The 19,948-nt window shown below is 45.3% G+C and overlaps 1 protein-coding gene across 10 annotated transcripts in view; it reads right to left on the reverse strand.

Moving 5' to 3' along the window:
- Nucleotides 1–17,485, reverse strand: part of CFAP74 (cilia and flagella associated protein 74) — an 89,573-nt gene extending 72,088 nt beyond the window's left edge. For 9 of the 10 annotated variants that reach the window (XR_015143321.1, XR_015143320.1, XR_015143319.1 and 6 more), the window contains exon 1: nt 17,225–17,485. The gene's annotated coding sequence lies outside the window, so the exon portion shown is untranslated. Of the gene's footprint in view, nt 1–16,764; nt 16,860–17,224 lie in introns of all 10 variants that reach the window. The other variant, XM_086344130.1, reaches the window with a different exon arrangement.
- Between the last annotated feature and the right edge of the window lie 2,463 nt (nt 17,486–19,948).

Consider the following 19,948-nt stretch of genomic DNA (forward strand, 5'->3'; position numbering starts at 1 on the left):
AGTGTTTTGGACACTTTTTTTTTTTTTTTTTTTTTTACTAAAGAGGGCTACTCCATTTCTCCTAAGGGATTCTGGTCCACAGTAGGAGATATAATGGTCATCTGAATTAAATTCACCCATTCCCATCCATTTTAGTTCACTGATTCCTAAGATGCTGATGTTCACTCTTGCCATCTCCTGCTTGACCATGTCCAACTTACCTTGATTTATGGACCTAACACTCCAGGTTCCTATGCAATGTTGTTTTTTACAGCATCAGACTTTACTTTCACTACCAGACACATCTGCAACTGAGCATCACTGCCACTTGGCGCAGCTGCTTCATTCTTTCTGGAGCTATTAGAAATTGTCCTCCACTCTTTCCCACTGCATATTGGATATTTTCCGGCCTGGGCGGGGGCCATCTTTTGGTGTTATATCTTTTTGCCTTCTCATAGTGCTAATGGGGTTCTCACAGCAAGAATACTGAAGTGGTTTGCACTCCCTCCTCCAGTAGACCACGTTTTGTCAGAAGTCTTCACTATGACCACTGGGCCTCCTGGGAAGCCCAATCAGACAAGAAAAAGAAATAAAAGGAATACAAATTGGAGTTGAAGAAGTAAAACTGTCACTGTTTGCAGATGACATGATACTATACACAGAAAACCCTAAAAACCCACCAAAAAATTACTGGAACTCATCAATGAATTCAGTAAAGTTGCAGGATACAAAATTAATACACAGAAACCTGTTGCATTTTTATACACCAACAAACTATCAGAAAGAGAAATGAAGAAACAATCCCATTTACAATCACACCAAAAAAGACTAAAACACCCAGGACTAACTCTAACTAAGGAAGTAAAACACCTGTAATCAGAAAATAATGAGACACTGAAAAAAGAAATTAAAGATGACACAAAAAGATGCAAAGACATACCATGCTCATGGATTGGAAGAATATTGTTAAAATGACCATACTACCCAAGGCAATCTACAGATTCAGTGCAATCCCTATCAAAATACGAATGGTATTTTTCACAGAACTAGAATAAAGAATTTTAAAATTTGTATGGCAACTCAAAGACCCCAAATAGCCCAAACAATCTTGAGAAAGAATGAAGCTAGAGGAATCATGCTCCCTGGTTTCAAACCGTACTCCAAATCCCCAGTAATCAAAACAGTATGATACTGGTACAAAAAAAGACATAGAGTGATGGGATAGAGAGTCCAGAAAAGAAGCACCCTTACATGGCAATTAATCTGCAAAAAAGGAGGCAAGAATATACAATGATGGAAAGACAGCGTCTTCAACAAATGATTTTTGGAAAACTGAACAGCTACATGCAAAAGATTCAAACTGAACTACTCTCCTGTATTATATACAAAAATAAACTCAAAATGGATGAAAGGCTCAAATATAAGACCTGAAGCCATACAACTTGTAAAAGAACGCATAGGCAATAAGTTCTTTGACAACAGACTTAGTGATATTTTTCAGATTTGTCTCCGCAGGCAAGGGAAACAAAAGCAAAACTAAACAGATGAGACTATTGAACTAAAAAGCTTTTGTATAGTGAAGGACACTATGAACAAAACAAAAGGCCATCTACTGAATGGAAGAAGATATTTTCACACAATATTTCCGATAAGGGGTTAATATTCAAAGTATACACAAATTTATACAACTCAACATCAACTGAACAACCTGATTAAAAAATGGGCAGAGGATCTGAATACACATTTTTCTGAAGAAGACATACAAATGTCAGCAGAATGTGGAGAGAAGGGAACCCTGTTGCACTGTTCTTGGGAATGTAAATTGATGCAGTCACTGTGGAGAACAGTATGGAAATTACTGAAAAAACTTAAAATAGAACTACATAAGAACCAGCAATTTCACTCCTGGGTATTTATTAAGGGAAAAAAAAAAAACCTAAACACATAGAAAAGACATATGCACCCTTTTCTTTCATTGTAGTATCATTTACAATAGCCAAGATATGTAAGTAAGGTTAAGTGCCGATAAACAGGTGAGAGGATAAAGTAGGTGTAGTATATATACATAACGGAATATTACTCAGCCATTTAAAAGAATGAAATATTATAATTTGCAACAATATGGGTGGACCTGGAGGGAATTACGCTAAGTGAAATAAATCAGAAAGAGGAAGACAAACACTAAAATTTCACTTATATGTGGAACCTAAAAAACAAAACAAATGAACAAACAGTGCAAAACAGAAACAGAGTCATGGATACAGAGAACAAACACCATGGATACACCCCGGGGTGGCCGGGGTCGGGGGTGAGGGGGAGACAAATACGTGAGCGAGATTGGAAGGCACAGACTTCCTGTGGCAAAACAAAGGAGTCCCAGGGATGGAATGCACAGCGTGGGGAACAGAGCAGCCACTACACAGTATCTTTGTGTGGCGACCTACCATGTGATCATTTTGAAATGTATAGAGATATAAATTATTATGTCGTGTAATAGGAACTAACACAAGTAGGTCAGTTATACTTCAAAAACAAACAAATTCATGGAAAAAGGTGTCAGATTTGTGGTTACCAGAGGCAGGAGATCGGGGAAAGGGGAACTGGATGAAGATGGGCAAAAGGTACAAACTCCCAGGAACAGCAGTGGTCCCCAAGCAGTGGGCCATGAACTGCTACCCATCCATGGCCCGTTAGGAACCAGGCTGCACGCCAGAAGGTGAGTGGTGGAAGAGTACAAGAAGCCTCATCTGTGTTGACAGCCACTCCCCATCGCTTGCATCCCTCCTGTCCGTGGAAAAATCACCTTCCCCAAAACTAGTCCACGGTGCCAAAAAGGTTAGGGACTGCTGAGTTATAAGACAGGTAAGCACCAATAATGTAATTTACAGCATGATAAATATAATTAATGCTGCTGTACATTATATATGAAAGTTGTTAAGAGAGTAGATCCTGAGTTATCACAAGAAAAATAGTATTTTCTATTTCTTTAATTTCGTATCTACATGAGATATGGATGTTCACAAAATATATCATTATCATCATTTTATGACATATGTAAATCAAATCATTATACTGTGTACCTTAAGCTTACACGTGCTGTATTTCGATTATATTCCAATAAAGAAAGTGAAAGTGAAGTCGCTCAGTCGTGTCTGACTCTTTGAAATACAAAACTATAAATTCACCTATTTTTTGAAAATAAGAAATAAATTTCTAAATAACCCATGGACCAAAGAAAAAAATCATAATAGAAATTTTAAAATGCTTTGAACTGAGTTATAATGAAAATGCTCTTGCCTGGAAAATCCCATGGACGGAGGAGTCTGGTAGGCTGCAGTCCATGGGGTCGCTAAGAGTCAGACACGACTGGGTGACTTCACTTTCACTTTTCACTTTCATGCATTGGAGAAGGAAATGGCAACCCATTCCAGTGTTCTTGCCTGGAGAATCCTAGGGATGGTGGAGCCTGGTGGGCTGCCATCCATGGGGTCACACAGAGTCCGACACGACTGAAGCGACTTAGCAGCAGCAGCAGCAGCAGAAACCAGGTCAGTTCACCACAGGAACAGATTAGAGAAGAGAAGTACATGACCAGCTCAGTCCATGCAGAAAATGGCATTGAGGAGAGTGCACATCCCACACACGCTTCTTAAAAACTTAGCAAATTTGCATTAGAAATGAACTTCTTTAACGTGGTAAGGAATGTCTGCCAACAAGGGGCTTTCCTGGTGGTCTCCTTCCATTGCAGGTGGCCCAGGTTTGATCCCCACTGGGGGAACTAAGATCCCGAAAGCCACTTGGCAAGACCAAAAAAACATAATTATTAAAAGCATTTCCTTTAAGACTGAGAACAAAGCGAGGGTGCTCTCTAAAGCCACTGGGTCTTCCAACAGGAACACACAGAGAAGAAAGAAACACAAGGTGTGATGAGTAGAAGAGGAAACAGTGGTTAATTTCAGATAATATGACTGTGTATATAGAAAATCCAAATGAATACAGACATAAACTGTTAATATTATTGAGACAATTTAGTAATGTTGCTAGATACAAATTCAATAATAAAAATCAAAGATAGTCCTCCTTATCAGAACAAATAATGAGAATAAGATTTGGAAAACTTATTATTTACTATCATGCCAGTAAAACCACAGTTCTTGGGAATAAATACAACAAAAGATGAGGAAGACCCCTGATGAGAAAATGATGAAACCCATTAGGTGACATTAAACTGAAAGAAAGTGTTAGTCGCTCAGCTATGTTCGACTCTGTGTGACCCGATGGACTGCAGCCTGCCAGACTTCTCTATACACAGGATTTTCCAGGCAAAAATACTGGACTGGGTTGCCACTTCCTTCTCCAGGGGATCTTTCCAACCTAGGAATTGAACCTGGGTCTCCCGCATTCCAGGTACATTCTTTACCAGCTGAGCCAGCAGGGAAGCCCTGGGTAACATTAAATAAGACCTAAATAAAGGTGGCCCAGTGGTAAAGAACCTGCCTGCTAATGCAGGAGTCACAGGAGATGCAGGTTTGATCCCCGGTTGGGAAGATCCCTTGGAGGAGGCAATGGCAACCCACTCCAGTACTCTTGCCTGGGAAATCCCATGGACAGAGAAGCCTGGTGAGCTACAGTTCATGGGGTCGAAAGAGTTGAACACAACTGAGAATGCACACAAATAAAAAATAAATGGAATGAATGACCTGGTTTCATCAACAAACAGAAGTCACTGGACGATGGTGAAAGGGAAGGGGGGCTGTTTTAAATGTAAAAGGCTTAAGAGACAAGCCAACCATTTGCAGGGTGGGGGTCTCATTTGGATCCTAAGTCAAGCAAGAAAGTGTAAAAGACATTTTTGAGATAGAGTGTGGAAACAAACACCAGTTGGCATTAGATTTTATTAAGAAATCAATGTTAATTTTGTTGGGGTCGATGATGGGTTTGTGGTTATGCTAAAATGAGTCTTTATCTGTTAGAACTGTGTACTAAAGTGTTCCCAGGTGAAACAGTGTACCTGAGATTTTCCTCAAAACACATCAGCCCAGTGCTAAAATTGAGGAGCAGTAGAAGCAATAGGTCCCTTCATGGATCACTGCCTTGTCATGGTGAGGGGTTTGCATAATTCAATGAAGCTATGAGCCATGCACAGCCGCTGTGATGGTGCAGAAGCACAGCTGAGAGGCGCTACCCCAAGTCCAAGGTCAGGAGCAGCGGCTGCACTTTGCTGGAGCAGCCGTGAAGAGATACCCCACGTCCAAGGTAAGAGAAACCCAAGTAAGACAGTAGGCACTGAGAGAGGGCATAAGAGGGCAGACAGACTGAAACCACAATCACAGACAACTAGCCAATCTGATCACGTGGACCACAGCCTTGTCTAACTCAATGAAACTAAGCCAAGCTGTGTGGGGCCACCCAAGATGGACAGGTCATGGTGGAGAGGTCTGACAGAATGTGGTCACTGGAGAAGGGAATGGCAAACCACTTCATATTCTTGCCTTGAGAACCCCATGAATAGTATGAAAAAGCAGAAAGATAAGACACTGAAAGATGAACTCCCTAGGTCGGTAGATGCTCAACGTGCTACTGGAGATCAGTGGAGAAATAACTCCAGAAAGAATGAAGGGATGGAGCCAAAGCAAAAACACCCAGTTGTGTATGTGACTGGTGATAGAAGCAAGGTTCAATGCTGTAAATAGCAATATTGCACAGGAACCTGGAATGTTAGGTCACTGAATTGGAAGTGGTCAAACAGGGGATGACAAGAGTGAACATCAACATTCTAGGAATCAGTGAACTAAGATGGACTGGAATGGGTGAATTTAACTCAGATGACCATTATATCTACTCCTGTGGGTGGGCAGGAATCTCTTAGAAGACATGGAGTAGCCATCATAGTCAACAAAAGAGTCCAAAATGCAGTACTTGGATGCAATCTCAAAAATGACAGAACTATCTCTGTTCATTTCCAAGGCAAACCATTCAATATCATGGTAATCCTAGTCTATGCCCCATCCAGTAATGCTGAAGAAGCTGAATTTGAACAGTTCTATGAAGACCTACAAGACCTTCTAGAACTAACACCCCAAAAAGATGTCCTTTTCATTATAGGGGACTGGAATGCAAAAGTAGGAAGTCAAGAAACACCTGGAGTAACAGGCAAATTTGGCCTTGGAGTACAGAATGAAGCAGGGCAAAGGCTAAGAGTTCTCCCAAGAGAACACACTGGTCATAGCAAACACCCTCTTCCAACATCACAAGAGAAGACTCTACACATGGACATCAGCAGATGATCGACACCAAAATCAGATTGATTACATTCTTTGCAGCCAAAGATGGAGAAGCTCTATACAGTCAGCAAAAACAAGACCAGGAGCTGATTGTGGCTCAGATCATGAACTCCTTATTGCCAAATTCAGACTGAAATTGAAGAAAGTGGAGAAAACTACTAGACCATTCAGCTATGACCTAAATCAAATCCCTTATGATTATACAGTGGAAGTGAGAAATAGATTTAAGGGACTAGATCTGATAGACAGAGTGCCTGATGAACTATGGACGGAGGTTTGTGACATTGTACAGGAGACAGGGATCAAGACCATCCCCGTGGAAAAGAAATGCAAAAAAGCAAAATGGCTGTCTGAGGAGGCATTACAAATAGCTGTGAAAAGAAGGGAAGTGAAAAGCAAAGGAGAAAAGGAAAGAGATACCCATTTGAATGCAGAGTTCCAAAGAATAACAAGGATAGATAAGAAAGCCTTCCTCAGTGATCAATGCAAAGAAATAGAGGAAAACAACAGAATGGGAAAGACTAGAGATCTCTTCAAGAAAATCAGAGATACCAAAGGAACATTTCATGCAAAGATGGGCTCGATAAAGTACAGAAATGGTAGGGACCTAACAGAAGCAGAAGATATTAAGAAGAGGTGGCAAGAATACACAGAAGAACTGTACAAAAAAGATCTTCACAACCCAGATAATCATGATGGTGTGATCACTGACCAAGAGCCAGACATCCTGGAATGTGAAGTCAAGTGGACCTTAGGAAGCATCACTACGAACAAAGCTAACGGAGGTGATGGAATTCCAGTTGAGCTATTTCAAATCCTGAAAGATGATGCTGTGAAAGTGCTGCACTCAATAGGCTAGCAAATTTAGAAAACTCAGCAGTGGCCACAGGACTGGAAAAAGTCAGTTTTCATTCCAATCCCAAAGAAAGGCAATGCCAAAGAATGCTCAAACTACTGCATAATTGCATTTACTCTCACATGCTAGTAAAGTAATGCTTAAAATTCTGCAAGCCAGGCTTCAGCATTCAGCAGTACGTGAACCGTGAAATTCCAGATGTTCAAGCTGGTTTTAGAAAAGGCAGAGAAACCAGAGATCAAATTGCCAACATCTGCTGGATCATTGAAAAAGCAAGAGTTCCAGAAAAACATCTATTTCTGCTTCATTGACTATGCCAAAGCCTTTGACTGTGTGGATCACAATAAACTGTGGAAAATTCTGAAAGAGATGGGAATACCAGACCACCTGACCTGCCTCTTGAGAAACTTATATGCAGGTCAGGAAGCAATAGTTAGAACTGGACATGGGACAACAGACTGGTTCCAAATAGGAAAAGGAGTACATCAAGGCTGTATATTGTCACCCTGCTTATTTAACTTATATGCAGAGTACATCATGAGAAACACTAGGATAGGGGAAGCACAAGCTGGAATTAAGACTGCCAGGAGAAATATCAATAACCTCAGATATGCAGATGACACCACCCTTTGGCAGAAAGTGAAGAGGAACTCAAAAGCCTCTTGATGAAAGTGAAAGCAGAGAGTGAAAAAGTTGGCTTAAAGCTTAACATTCAGAAAACGAAGATCATGGCATCTGGTCCCATCACTTCATGGCAAATAGATGGAGAAACAGTGGAAACAGTGGCTGACTTTATTTTTCTGGGCTCCAAAATCACTGCAGATGGTGACTGCAGCAATTAAATTAAAAGACACTTACTCCTTTGAAGGAAAGTTATGACCAACCTAGACAGCATATTGAAAAGCAGAGACATTACTTTGTCAACAAAGGTCCATCTCGTCAAGGCTATGGTTTTTCCAGTGGTCACGTATAGATGTGAGAGTTGGACTATAAAGAAAGCTGAGCACCAAAGAATTGATGCTTTTGAACTGTGGTGTTGGAGAAGACTCTTGAGAGTCCCTTGGACTGCAAGGAGATCCAACTAGTCCATCCTAAAGGAGATCAGTCCTAGGTGTTCATTGGAAGGACTGATGTTGAAGCTGAAACTCCAATACTTTGGCCACCTGCTGCAAAGAGCTAACTCATTTGAAAAGACCCTGATGCAGGGAAAGATTGAGGGCAGGAGGAGAAGGGGATGACAGAGGATGAGATGGTTGGATGGCATCACTGACTCAATGGGCATGGGTTTGAGTGGACTCTGGGAGTTGGTGATGGACAGGGAGGCCTGGCATGCTGCGGTTCATGGGGTCACAAAGAGTTGGACACGACTGAGCGACTGAACTGAACTCAATGAGCCATGCCATGCAGGGCCACCCAAGATGGACAGGTCATAGTAGAGAGTTCGGACAAAACATAATCCACTGGAGGAGGGAATGGCAAACCATCCCAGTATACTTGCCGTGAGAAGCTCACTGTATAAAAGGCCAAAAAGATACGACACCAAAAGATGAGTCCTCATTCTGAAGGTATCCAATATGCTACTGGGGAAGAGCAGAGGAGAATTACCAATAGGACCAGAATGAATGAAGCAGCTGGGTCAAAGCGGATACTAAGCTCAGGTGTGGATGTGTCTGGTGATGAAAGTAAAACCCGATGCTGCAAAGAACAGTATGGTATAGGAACCTGGAATAGGTCCATGAATCAGGGAAAGTTCGATGTGGTCAAGCAGGAAGTGGCAAGAATAAACATGGACATCCTAGGAATAGCAAACTAAAGTGGACAGGAATGGGCGAATTTAATTCAGATGACCATTATATCTACTACTAGGGGCAAGAATCCCATAGAAGAAACGGAGTAATTCTCACAATCAACAAAAGAGTCCATAATACAGTATTTAGGTGCAACCTCAAAAATGACAGAGTGATCTTGGTTCATTTCCAAGGCAAGCCATTCAACATCATAGTAACCCAAGTCTATGCCCCTACCACTGCTACTGAAGAAGCTGTAGTCGATCAGTTCTATGAAGACCTAGAAGACCTCTTAGAACACCTAAAAAAAGATGTCATCATCAGGGATTGGAATGCAAAAGTAGGAAGTCAAGATACACCTGGAATAGCAGGCAAGTTTGGCCTTAGAGAACAAATTGAAGCAGGGCAAAGGTTAACTGAATTCTGCCAAGAGAATGCACTGCTGCTAAGTCGCTTCAGTCATGTCCGACTCTGTGTGACCCTATAGACGGCAGCCCACCAGGCTCCCCCGTCCCTGGGATTCTCTAGGCAAGAACACTGGAGTGGGTTGCCATGTCCTTCTCCAATGCATGGAAGTGAAAAGTGAAAAGTGAAGTCGCTCAGTCGTGTCCGACTCCTAGCGACCCCGTGGACTGCAGCTTACCAGGCTCCTCAGTCCGTGGGATTTTCCAGGCAAGAGTACTGGAGTGGGATGCCATTGCCTTCTCCAGAGAATGCACTAGTCATAGCAAATATCCTTTTTCACTGACAAAAGAGACGACTCTACACAGGCACATCGCCACATGGTTAATACCGAAATCAAATTGATTACATTTTTTGTAGCTGAAGATGTAGAAGCTGTATACAGTCAGCAAAAACAAGACATGGAGCTGACTGTGGCTCAGATCATCAGCTTCTCATAGCAAAATTCAGGCTTAAACTAAAGAAAACTGGGAAAAACAATAGGCCAGCCAGGTATGACTTAAATCAAATCCTGTATGAATTCACAGTAGAGGTAATGAATAGATTTAAGGGACTAGATCTAATTAACAGTGTATCTGAAGAACTATGGATAGAGGTCCATAATCTTGTACAGGAGATGGCGAATAAAACCATCTAAAAGAGAAAGAAAAGCAAGAAGGCAAAGTGGTTATTTGAGGAGGCTTTACAAATAGTGAAAGAATGAAGAGAAGAGAAAAGCAAAGGAGAGAGGGAAACACACATCCAGTTAGATGCAAGGTTCCAAAAAATAGCCAGAAGAGACAAGAAGGCCTTCTTCAGTGAACAATGCTTAATAATAGAAGAAAACAACAAAAAGGGAAAGACTAGAAGTCTCTCCAGGAAAACTGGAAACATCAAGGGAGTATTCTGCCCAAAGGTGGGCACAATAAAGGATAAAAATGATAGAGACCTAGTAGATGCTGAAGAGATCAAGAAGCGATGGAAAGAATGCATAAAAGAATATAAAAAAGATGTTAATGAACCAATTACTAGGACCATGTGGTTAGTCACCCAGTCAGACATTCTGGAGTGAGAAGTCAGGTGGGCTTTAAGAAGCACTGCTATTAATAAAGACAGTGGATTTGATGAAATTCCAGCAGAACTATTCAAATCCCTAAAGGATGATGCCATCAAGGTTTTGCATTCATTATGTCAGCAAACCTGGAAGACCCAGCAGTGGCCATGGGATTGGAAAAGGTCAATCCTCATCCCAATTCCCAAGAAGGGTAATACCAAAGAATGTGCTAACCATTGGATAATTGCACTTATTTCCCGTGCTAGTAAGGTCGTGCTTAAAATCTTGCATGCTAGGCTTCAGCATTATGCAAACCAAGAAGTTCCAGATGTCCAAACGGGATTTAGAAAAGGAAGAGGACATAGAGATCAAATTGCTAACATTCGCTGGATTATAGACAAAATAAGGGAATTTCAGAAAAACATCTATCTCTTGTTTCATCGACTACGTTAAAGCCTTTGACTGTGTGGAACATGACAAACTGTGGAAAGCTCTAGAGAGATGGGAATACCAGACCATCTTACTTGTCTCCTGAGAAACCTGATGCAAGTCAAAAAGCGACAGTTAGAACCCTGTATGGAACAATTGATTGGTTCAAGATTGAGAAAGGAGTATGACAGGGCTGTCTGCTGTCACCCTGTCTGTTTAACCTATACGCTGAGCACATCATGACAAATGCCGGGCTGGATGAATTATAAGCTGGAATCAAGATAGGAAGGAGAAACATCAACAACCTCAGATATGTGGATGATATCACTTCTAAGCTGAAGCTCCAATACTTCGGCCACCTGATGCAAAGAACTGACTCATTTGAAAAGACCCTGATGCTGGGAAAGATAGAAGGCAGGAGGAGAAGGGGACGACAGAAGGTAAGATGGTTGGATGGCATCTCTGACTCAATGGATATGAGTTCGAGCAAGCTCTGGGAGTTGGTGATGGACAGGGAAGCCTGGCATGCTGCAGTCCATGGGGTTGCAAAGAGTCAGACCTGGCTGAGTGATTGAACTGAACCACTCTAATGGCAGAAAGTGAAGAGGAACTATAAACAGCCTCTTGATGAGGGTGAAGGTGGAGAGTGAAAGAGCCAGCTTAAGACTAAATATTAAAAAAACTAAGACCATAGCATCTGGCCCCAGTACTGCATGGCAAATAGAAGGGGAAAAGGTAGAAGTAGTGGCAGAGTTCCTCTTCTTGGTCTCCAAAATCACTGGGGACGGTGACTGCAGCCATGAAATCAGAAGACAATTGCTTCTTGGCAGGGAAGCAATGACAAATCTAGACTGTGTTGAAAAGCAGAGATGTTACTCTGCCGACAAAGTTCAATTCAGTCGCTCAGTCATGCCCGACTCTTTGCGACCCCATGGACTGCAGCACATCAGGCTTTCCTGTCCATCACCAACTCCCAGAGCTTGCTCAAACTCATGTCCATCGAATTGGTGATGGCATCTAACCATCGCATCCTCTGTCATCCCCTTCTCCTGCCTTCAGTCTTTCCCAGCATCAGGGTCTTTTCAAATGAGTCAGTTCTTTGCATCAGGTGGCCAAAGTATTGGAGCTTCAGCTTCAGCATCAGTCCTTCAATAAATATCCAGGACTGATTTCCTTTAGGATTGACTGGTTTGATCTTCTTGCACTCCAAGGGATTCTCAAGAGTCTTCTCCAGCACCATAGGTCAAAAGCATCAATTCTTCGGTGCTCAGCTTTCTTTATGGTCCAACTCTCACATCCATACATGACTACTGGAAAAACCATAGCTTTGAATAGATGGACCTTTAATGCCGACAAAGGTCCATCTAGTCAAAGCTATGAGGTCCATATAGTCAAGGCTATGGTCTTCTCAGTGGTCACATATGATTGTGAGAGCTGGACTGTAAAGAAGGCAGAATGCCAAAGAATTGATGCCTTTGAACTGTGGTGCTGGAGAAGACTCCTGAAAGTCCCTTGGACAGCAAGGAGATCAAACCAGTCAATCTTAAGGGAGATCAACCCTGAATATTCACTGGAAGGACTGATGCTGAAGCTGAAGCTCCAGTATTTTGGTCATCCAGTGACACCCAAAGGAGAATTCAAGAAAAGCTGCAAATTAGAGGAAGATAAATGCAACACATCTCCCATCATGACAGGTAAGGAACATCCATCGATCAACACAGAGGAAGATGAATGACAGCAAAGTGGTGGAACTTAAACAGGCTGGTCACAATAAGGGACATTCAAGAGGCCAACAACTGTAACCAGTTTGTCTGCGTGTCCTGACTCCTGCCTGTGTTCCCGGCGTTGTCACAGTGATCCCTTTAACTCTTCTAACAGAGTCCTGGTTGGACAATGAGCTCAACCTCATCTGTAATTAGGGACACGCAGAGTAGAGCCACGTAAACTATTACTGCACAGTCACCAGTCTGAGTAACACATTAGTAGCCTGAGGATACCAGGTGCCAGCAGGGACAGGAAGCAGTGGGAAGGTTTGTTCACTCACGGTGGGAGCGGAAACTGGGACAGAAGCTTTGAAAAGAGTTCCGCATCGCCTTGTAAAATTAAAAATATAACGCCCTCTGCACTAGGATCTGATCGCTGCTGTGAGAAACTGCCACACACTCAGTAATTGAACACAAATGCGTTATTATCCTGCAACTCTGGAGGTCGGAAGTCTGAAATGAGCCCCACGGAGCTAACACCAAGATGTCAGCCGGGCTGCCCTCCTCTTCAGCAGCTCTGGGGCACAGTCCGTCTTCTTGCTTTTTCTGGTTTCTAGAGGTTGCCCACAGGCCTTGGCCAAAGCCTATCCTACCAACTTCAAAGCCACTAAAGTCAGGTGGGCCTTCTCGTCAGCTCTTCCTGGCTCCCCCTGCCCTCTGTTCTACCAGAAGGACACCTCTAACTGCTCTGGGCCCAGCAGGTTAACGCAGCACAGTCTCCTGGTTCAGTCAGCTGACCAACAGCCGAGATTCCTGCAGCCTGTAACCTAACACACGCACAGGTTCCGAGGGTCAGCATGTGGCCGTTTCTGGGGCCGCTATTGTGTATACCAGGCCCTCTGACTCAGCACTTCCTCTCCCAGGCGATCACCTGATAGAAACTCAGATGCTGAGAGGGTAACAGGCAGGAAGGCCAGAGGTCCCCAAGCAGCAAGAGGAAATAAACTGCAAGTGGCAGACATTTTTCCTTCTCTACACAGAATTAAAAGAGGCTTCTTTTAATTTAATTTAATTTAATTTAACCAGGTAGAAGACACCTGGTTCTGCCTTGAGCTAACCAATGCTGTTTTTCTTATGCAAATGTTTTTCGTAAGCTATGTTAATGAAACTATGTATTTGCTATGGAATTTGCCTTTCTTCAAAATGGTTCCACCTAACTTTTTCTCTTCTCAAATCTTGGGTTGATAATGCCTCCACAAACCAGTATTTCTGTCAATTGTTTCATGGTGGGGGCAGGGGCGGGGAATGACAGACCTCGTGCCATCCTATCTTAAGAATGCATATTGTGGGAGAGGCGCCTGGTGAAACTCCCTCAGCCTTGAGGTGTCTCTCTTATCTAATTAATACCTTTCTAATAGACATAAAACACCTTGCTAACCACTAGCAAGGGGGCACGCTTTCTGTCCCCTTCTGATGTCTGTGTCAGAAGCTTTCCCTATCTCTATTAAACTTTAAACTTTGCTACACAAAAAGCTCCAAGTAGTCAAGCCTCGTCTCTGATCCCAGATGGAAGTCCTCTCCTCCGGAGGACACAAATCCTGGTGTTAACACACGACGCACAGCAGCAACCTTTCAATGCTGTACTCCTTTCCTGAGGCTGCCACAGCAAAGTGCCACGAGAACAAGACATTCTCTTGTCTTAGAACAAGATATTCTCTCATAGTTCTGGAGGCCAGAAGCCTGATATCAAGATGCCAGCTCCCTCTGACGTGCTGAGCAAGGCCCTCGTACAGACTCTTCTCCTCGGTCCTGCTTCCCAGGCTCATGGCAGCGCAGCTCCAGTCCACGTTGTTAGGCGAACCACTGACCAAAACCACTGACCCTCACCAGGCACCACAGTAACTGCTTGCATGAGGTATCTTAAACAGGAGGGCCTAGTAAGGAACACAGAACTAACAAGCTACCACCAACCACAAGAATTCAGCAAAGGTCAAAAGGAGAGGGAAACGACAGTCCATGTGTTCCGCCAACCTCCCAGAATCCTCCTCGCTGGAATCCATCTTGGCTGATGTGCACCACCAGTCTGGCCAGAGACACCTTGGAAATTAACCCCATCACCGTAAAACCCGAGACTGCGAGCCAAGTGGCAGAGCCGTTCTGGGTTCCCTCACCCTGCTGCCCTCCGCCCAGGTGCCCCTTCCCAATAAAGTCTCTTGCTTGGTCAGCTTGTGCGTCTCCATGGAAAACTCTCCTGAGTGTTAGACAAGAGCCCACTCTCAGGCCCTGGAAGGGGTCCCCTTTCCTGTAACACTGTGGCATTCTCCCTGTCTGCATGTCTGCATCCAAATCCCCCCCTTTATAAAGACACCTGTCATGATGGATGAGGGGCCTGGCTGCTTCAGTTTGACATCATCTTAACCAGTTATTTCCAAATGAGGCCACATGCTGAGACACTTGGAGAAGGCAATGGAACCCCACTCCAGTATTCTTGCCTGGAAAATGCTATGGATGGAGGAGCCTGGTAGGCTACAGTCCATGGGGTTGCGAAGAGTCGGACACAACTGAATGACTTCACTTTCACTTTTCATTTTCATGCATTGGAGAAGAAAATGGCAACCCACTCCAGTGTTCTCGCCTGGAGAATCCCAGGGGTGGGGGAGCCTGGTGGCCTGCCATCTATGGAGTTGCACAGAGTCGGACACGACTGAAGTGACTTAGCAGCAGCAGCTGCGACACTTGGGGTTTGCACATCAAAGTACTTTTGTTGTTGAGGAGACAGAACTCCCCTCCTAACACATAGATAACAGGAACCATACAAGACCTTGCAAACCAGAGTTCGTTAAGAGCAGTAACTCTGGAAACAACCCTGGCCAGCAGCAATAGAACACACTGTGAGATCCACCTGGGCGAGCTGGGTGGTGACGAAGAGAGTGACCTACAGCTTGTGCAAGAGTGTGGACGAGTCTATCACACAGCTGGGAGGGAGGAAGACACAAGCACACGCTGCTTCCCTTCCCCCTTCCCCTGCCCAGGTGGGCAGGATCCACAGTGGCCCAGACTGGGCATTAGAGCCTGCATGGGGGAAGGCAGTGAGCCTAGAGTTGGGTAAGAGAGTCCAGCCGGGGCCAGGGTGGGGTCGATGTCCACAGTGTGCTCCATCCACTCAACCGTGTGAGGCCTGACATGGCGTTAGAGCCTCATAATCTCCCGACAAAATACTTGCCCATTACAAAGGCTGAAGTGACTTCCCAGGGGAGATACAGGCAGACACCACCTTAAACAAGTGCTCAGAGCAGAGTGACACGTGGCACCACTTCTGTGACCTTCCTGCCAAAGACACGTAATGGGGATTTGATTTCGAGGAAACACCAGACAAATCCAAACGGAGGGGTTTTCCACAAAAGCCACTGGGCTCTAACCTTCAAAGGTGTCAAGATCATGGAGCCAAGGAAAGCCTGACTTGGAAGAGACTGAAGAAACACGTTAATAGCTCAGTGTGGTTGGGGAGCCCAGACTGGACCCTTTCTGGTCTGTGCCTTTATAGGATCAGCTGGCAGAAGGTGTTTGTCTGTGGCCAATGATCAGATGTCCTGACATGTCCGAGTCATCCTCCCGACTCTGACGGTCATGTGTGGTTCTGCTAGAAACTGCCCTGATGTGCAGGAAATGCGAATGGAAGTGTCTGCAGGTGACAGAGCATTACGTAGGCAACTTATTCTCAAATACCCCTGGGAGACAAAGTTTTTGATGCTGAACTTGCAACTTTTAGGTAAGTTCGAGATTATTTCAAAAATTAAAAAAGAATACACAGTGTTATTCTATGTGTATACATATATGGATTAAAACACGTGAAACCTACATTGTTTAGAAATGGTAAAACTAAAGAAAATCAAGAAGTCAGGCTGTGGTCATGGGTAAGGGGGTCTGCTGTGGGGCAAGGGAGGGGTTGGGGCACTCGGGGTGCGGACAAGGTTCCATTTCTGGCCTTGGGCACTGGCTACTGATGCAGTACTGTGAATCCCCGCACCAGCGTCTGCAGAGACAACTATCTGGGAATTCTCTCAACTGTCGGTACCAGGGCAGGCCCGCCCATCACCTAGTTCAGTACTTGGTTCACAGTGGATGTTCAAGGAGTGTTTGCCCGAAACATAACGTGAGCACATAAAACGAATATTTGTTTATGGAAAACAAAATAATACAGGTTTTTAGAAACAGACTAATCATTACAAACCAAACTGAGATGATCTCGGAATTCCTTCCTTGGCCCGGACACTCAGGGTCCCTCCTCACCAGCCCGCTCGCCCTCGAGTTTTGCTCAGCGGTTTCCTAGATGTGCAAGGACAGCATAGCCACGTCCGCCCGGAACCTGCACGGAGCCCGGAACCCAGGCTGCACCTGCACGCGGGGGTTCCTGAAACCGGCGGGGGCGGGGCCTGAAACCGATGGGGAGGGTCCTGAAACAGGCGAGGGGGTCACGAAACCGCTTGGGGTGGGGCTGAAACTCGCCGCGGGGACCGGAGGCACCTGAAACTGGCCCGGGGCCGTCCGAAGGCCCAGAAATCGGCCGGGGCGACCCCCTCACTAGGAGTTATTTCTCAGGCAGAACTTCCACGGCGGAGGCGCTGATTTGTGCCTCGGAGGTGGCCAGAGTTCCCAAGCCCAACCGCAGGCTCCGGGGCCAACGGACCCACCTGTCAGCGGCCCCGCCGGTTCCGAGCAGCGCGGGATCTGGGCGGAGAAGCTCCTCAGAGTCCGCTGGCAGCGCGGTTTGGAGCAGGTAGCTCTATGGCAACGGACGGCTCCATCGCAGGGCGGGGGTGCCCGCTCACCCCCCGCCAAGGCGGTGGCTCGCCTCGGCAGCGCCCCCGCGCAGGCGCAGTGCTGACGAGGCGGCAAAGTGCAACCCGAGCGCGGGACGGACGGACACTGGTACGCTGCTGGTGGTTACTGCTGGAAATCAGCGCGCTGGGCCGAGCAGAGACCGCGAGCGGAGGGTCGCGGGACACCCGAACTACCAGGCTGTGGCGGAGGAGACTGACTCCGCTTGGTAGTACGGGTGCAGCCCCAGGCTGCCTCCCCTGTTTTGGCCCAAGCTGGTTGAAGAACGGATTAGTTAATTTTAGTGACTGTAGAGTTCACGTAAAATAGAGGTTTCTCACTTCTCTTTTTGAGACCAGAGACCTGGAACAATATGCCACGCTGGGCTGGAGCTGAACTGAGTCCTCCCTGCTCACTGTGCACGCCCCAGCCTTGTCTGGGGTCAGCGTGGTCCATTTCCACCTGTCCGAGGGTGTGTGTTTGCAGTCTGGACTCAGGGTGTGAGGAAAGTGTTGAGTCCTGCCCCAAAGCCACAGGTGCGAGGCCTCGCACCAAGGCCATAGAAGCGGAGCTCACGACCAAGGTCATCTCTGAAACTGAACCCCTTTGTAACTTCCCCAAAGCCCCTGATGATCACTAAGGAGCTTCCTGACTCCCCATTAGGCAGATGCTCACTCTAGTAAGCCGGAGAAGGCAATGGCACCCCACTCCAGCACTCTTGCCTGGAAAATCCCATGGACAGAGGAGCCTGGTGGGCTGCAGTCCATGGGGTCGCTAAGAGTCGGACACGACTGAGAGACTTCACTTTCACTTTTCACTTTCATGCATTGGAGAAGGAAATGGCAACCCACTCCAGTGTTCTTGCCTGGAGAATCCCAGGGACGGGGGAGCCTGGTGGGCTGCCGTCTATGGGGTCGCACAGAGTCTGATACGACTGAAGCGACTTAGCAGCAGCAGCACTCTAGTAAGCACTCTATAGAGCCCCAACTAATCACCTAAAGCCAACCATCCAGCAGGAATTTTGTCTTGAGGCTATTAAAATTGGTTATTAATCCAAGAAAACTGTCCGTTTTCCCTCGTTTGTCAGGAGGTCCACACGCAGTGCCCACATTATCTCTGCTCTTTGTTCTTAATAAACTGACTCCCTTCTGAAAGGTTCTGTGTCTGGAAATTCTTTTCCAACATGCACTTGGACTGCCTCAACAGAAGGATCCCTCTAGCCAGTGCAGTTGGTGCTGGGCCCTGGACCCTCGGCTGATCGGTGTATTCCCTGCCCTTGCAGAGCCCAGTAACTTCCAGCGCACCTGCACCTTGCAAGGCTGCTGGCCCTGCTGGTCAGTCGCTGGCTTTGTCCAGCGGCTCCTGATGCCACAGTGGGACCCAGGAAGTCCTGTAGTTTCATCCTGGGATGGCAAGATCCATCAGAGCTAGCAGCCTGGCTAAAAGTGCAGCATCTCTTAGGACTGTGAACTTCATCGGGATAGCGGTCACCTCTGTAGTCCTCCCCTGCAGTGCTGCCCAGACCTCTTCCCTCCTGGATTGAGGAACAGAACTGACTCAGCAGAACAGCCCAGAACAGGTGTTCTAAGAAAAACTGTTCTCTTTCCCACCTCACCCAAATTATGGGGTTTTTCCTTTTCAGCTTTGCTTCTCTGAGCCTGTCCATATCAATGATTAATATACTTTCTACTAAAGAACAGAAGGACAACAAAAGGCTGAAAACAGCCCCTGTGTCCACCAGTAGGAGCTGGTTGAGGTCCAGCTGCACTGCCAAAGGCTGGGAAAGGTACAAGGACCATTTCTGTGTTCTGCCCCAGAGTGACCTGTGGGCAGAACACATGGTTAATGGGAAAACACTAAGATGCAGAACAGCTGAGAGAGTATTTTATCCGAGAAGGGGCAGGGCCACTAAGAATGTACTCCCTTAGTTTTTTACATTGTAAGGTAACATTACAATGGTTGCCAACCAGGCACAGGAGGGTCAGCAGTAGAAACTACGTTTCTCTAAATGTGCTCATACATTTGACTTGGAACTGTGTAATTACAAAACCCAAAATATAACAGAGAAAAATACCTCCCAAGATTTGCAAACAAATAGATGTAAAAAGAAGAAACTAACTGTATGTCAGCTTGGTGGCTTAACCAACAGAAAAGGATAATTTCGGGTGACTTTAAAACCCAACAATCTTACTGTACATATCTAATAGACTGTATCGGAGAAGGCAATGGATTAGAGAAGGAAATGGCAACCCACTCCAGTGTTCTTGCCTGGAGAATCCCAGGGACAGGGGAGCCTGGTGGGCTGCCGTCTATGGGGTCGCACAGAGTCGGACACCACTGAAGTGACTTAGCAGCAATAGACTGTATACTAAAGACAAAAAGAGTTGCAAAGAAATCTTAAATTGTTTCCAGTGATCCTGGTCTTTATAATAATATTGATGCTGTTATTCTGTAACTATATAAAGTGGAGTAAAACAAATAAGTAGCATAGTAATATTCAGTTCAGTTCAGTTCAGTTGCTCAGTCGTGTCCGACTCTTTGTGACCCCATGAATCACAGCACACCAGGCCTCCCTGTCCATCACCAACTCCCAGAGT

Source organism: Bos grunniens, chromosome 16, assembly GCF_055505025.1.
Source record: "Bos grunniens cultivar Pamir isolate PY7600 chromosome 16, Bosgru_T2T1.0, whole genome shotgun sequence".
NCBI classification, from domain to species: domain Eukaryota; kingdom Metazoa; phylum Chordata; class Mammalia; order Artiodactyla; family Bovidae; genus Bos; species Bos grunniens.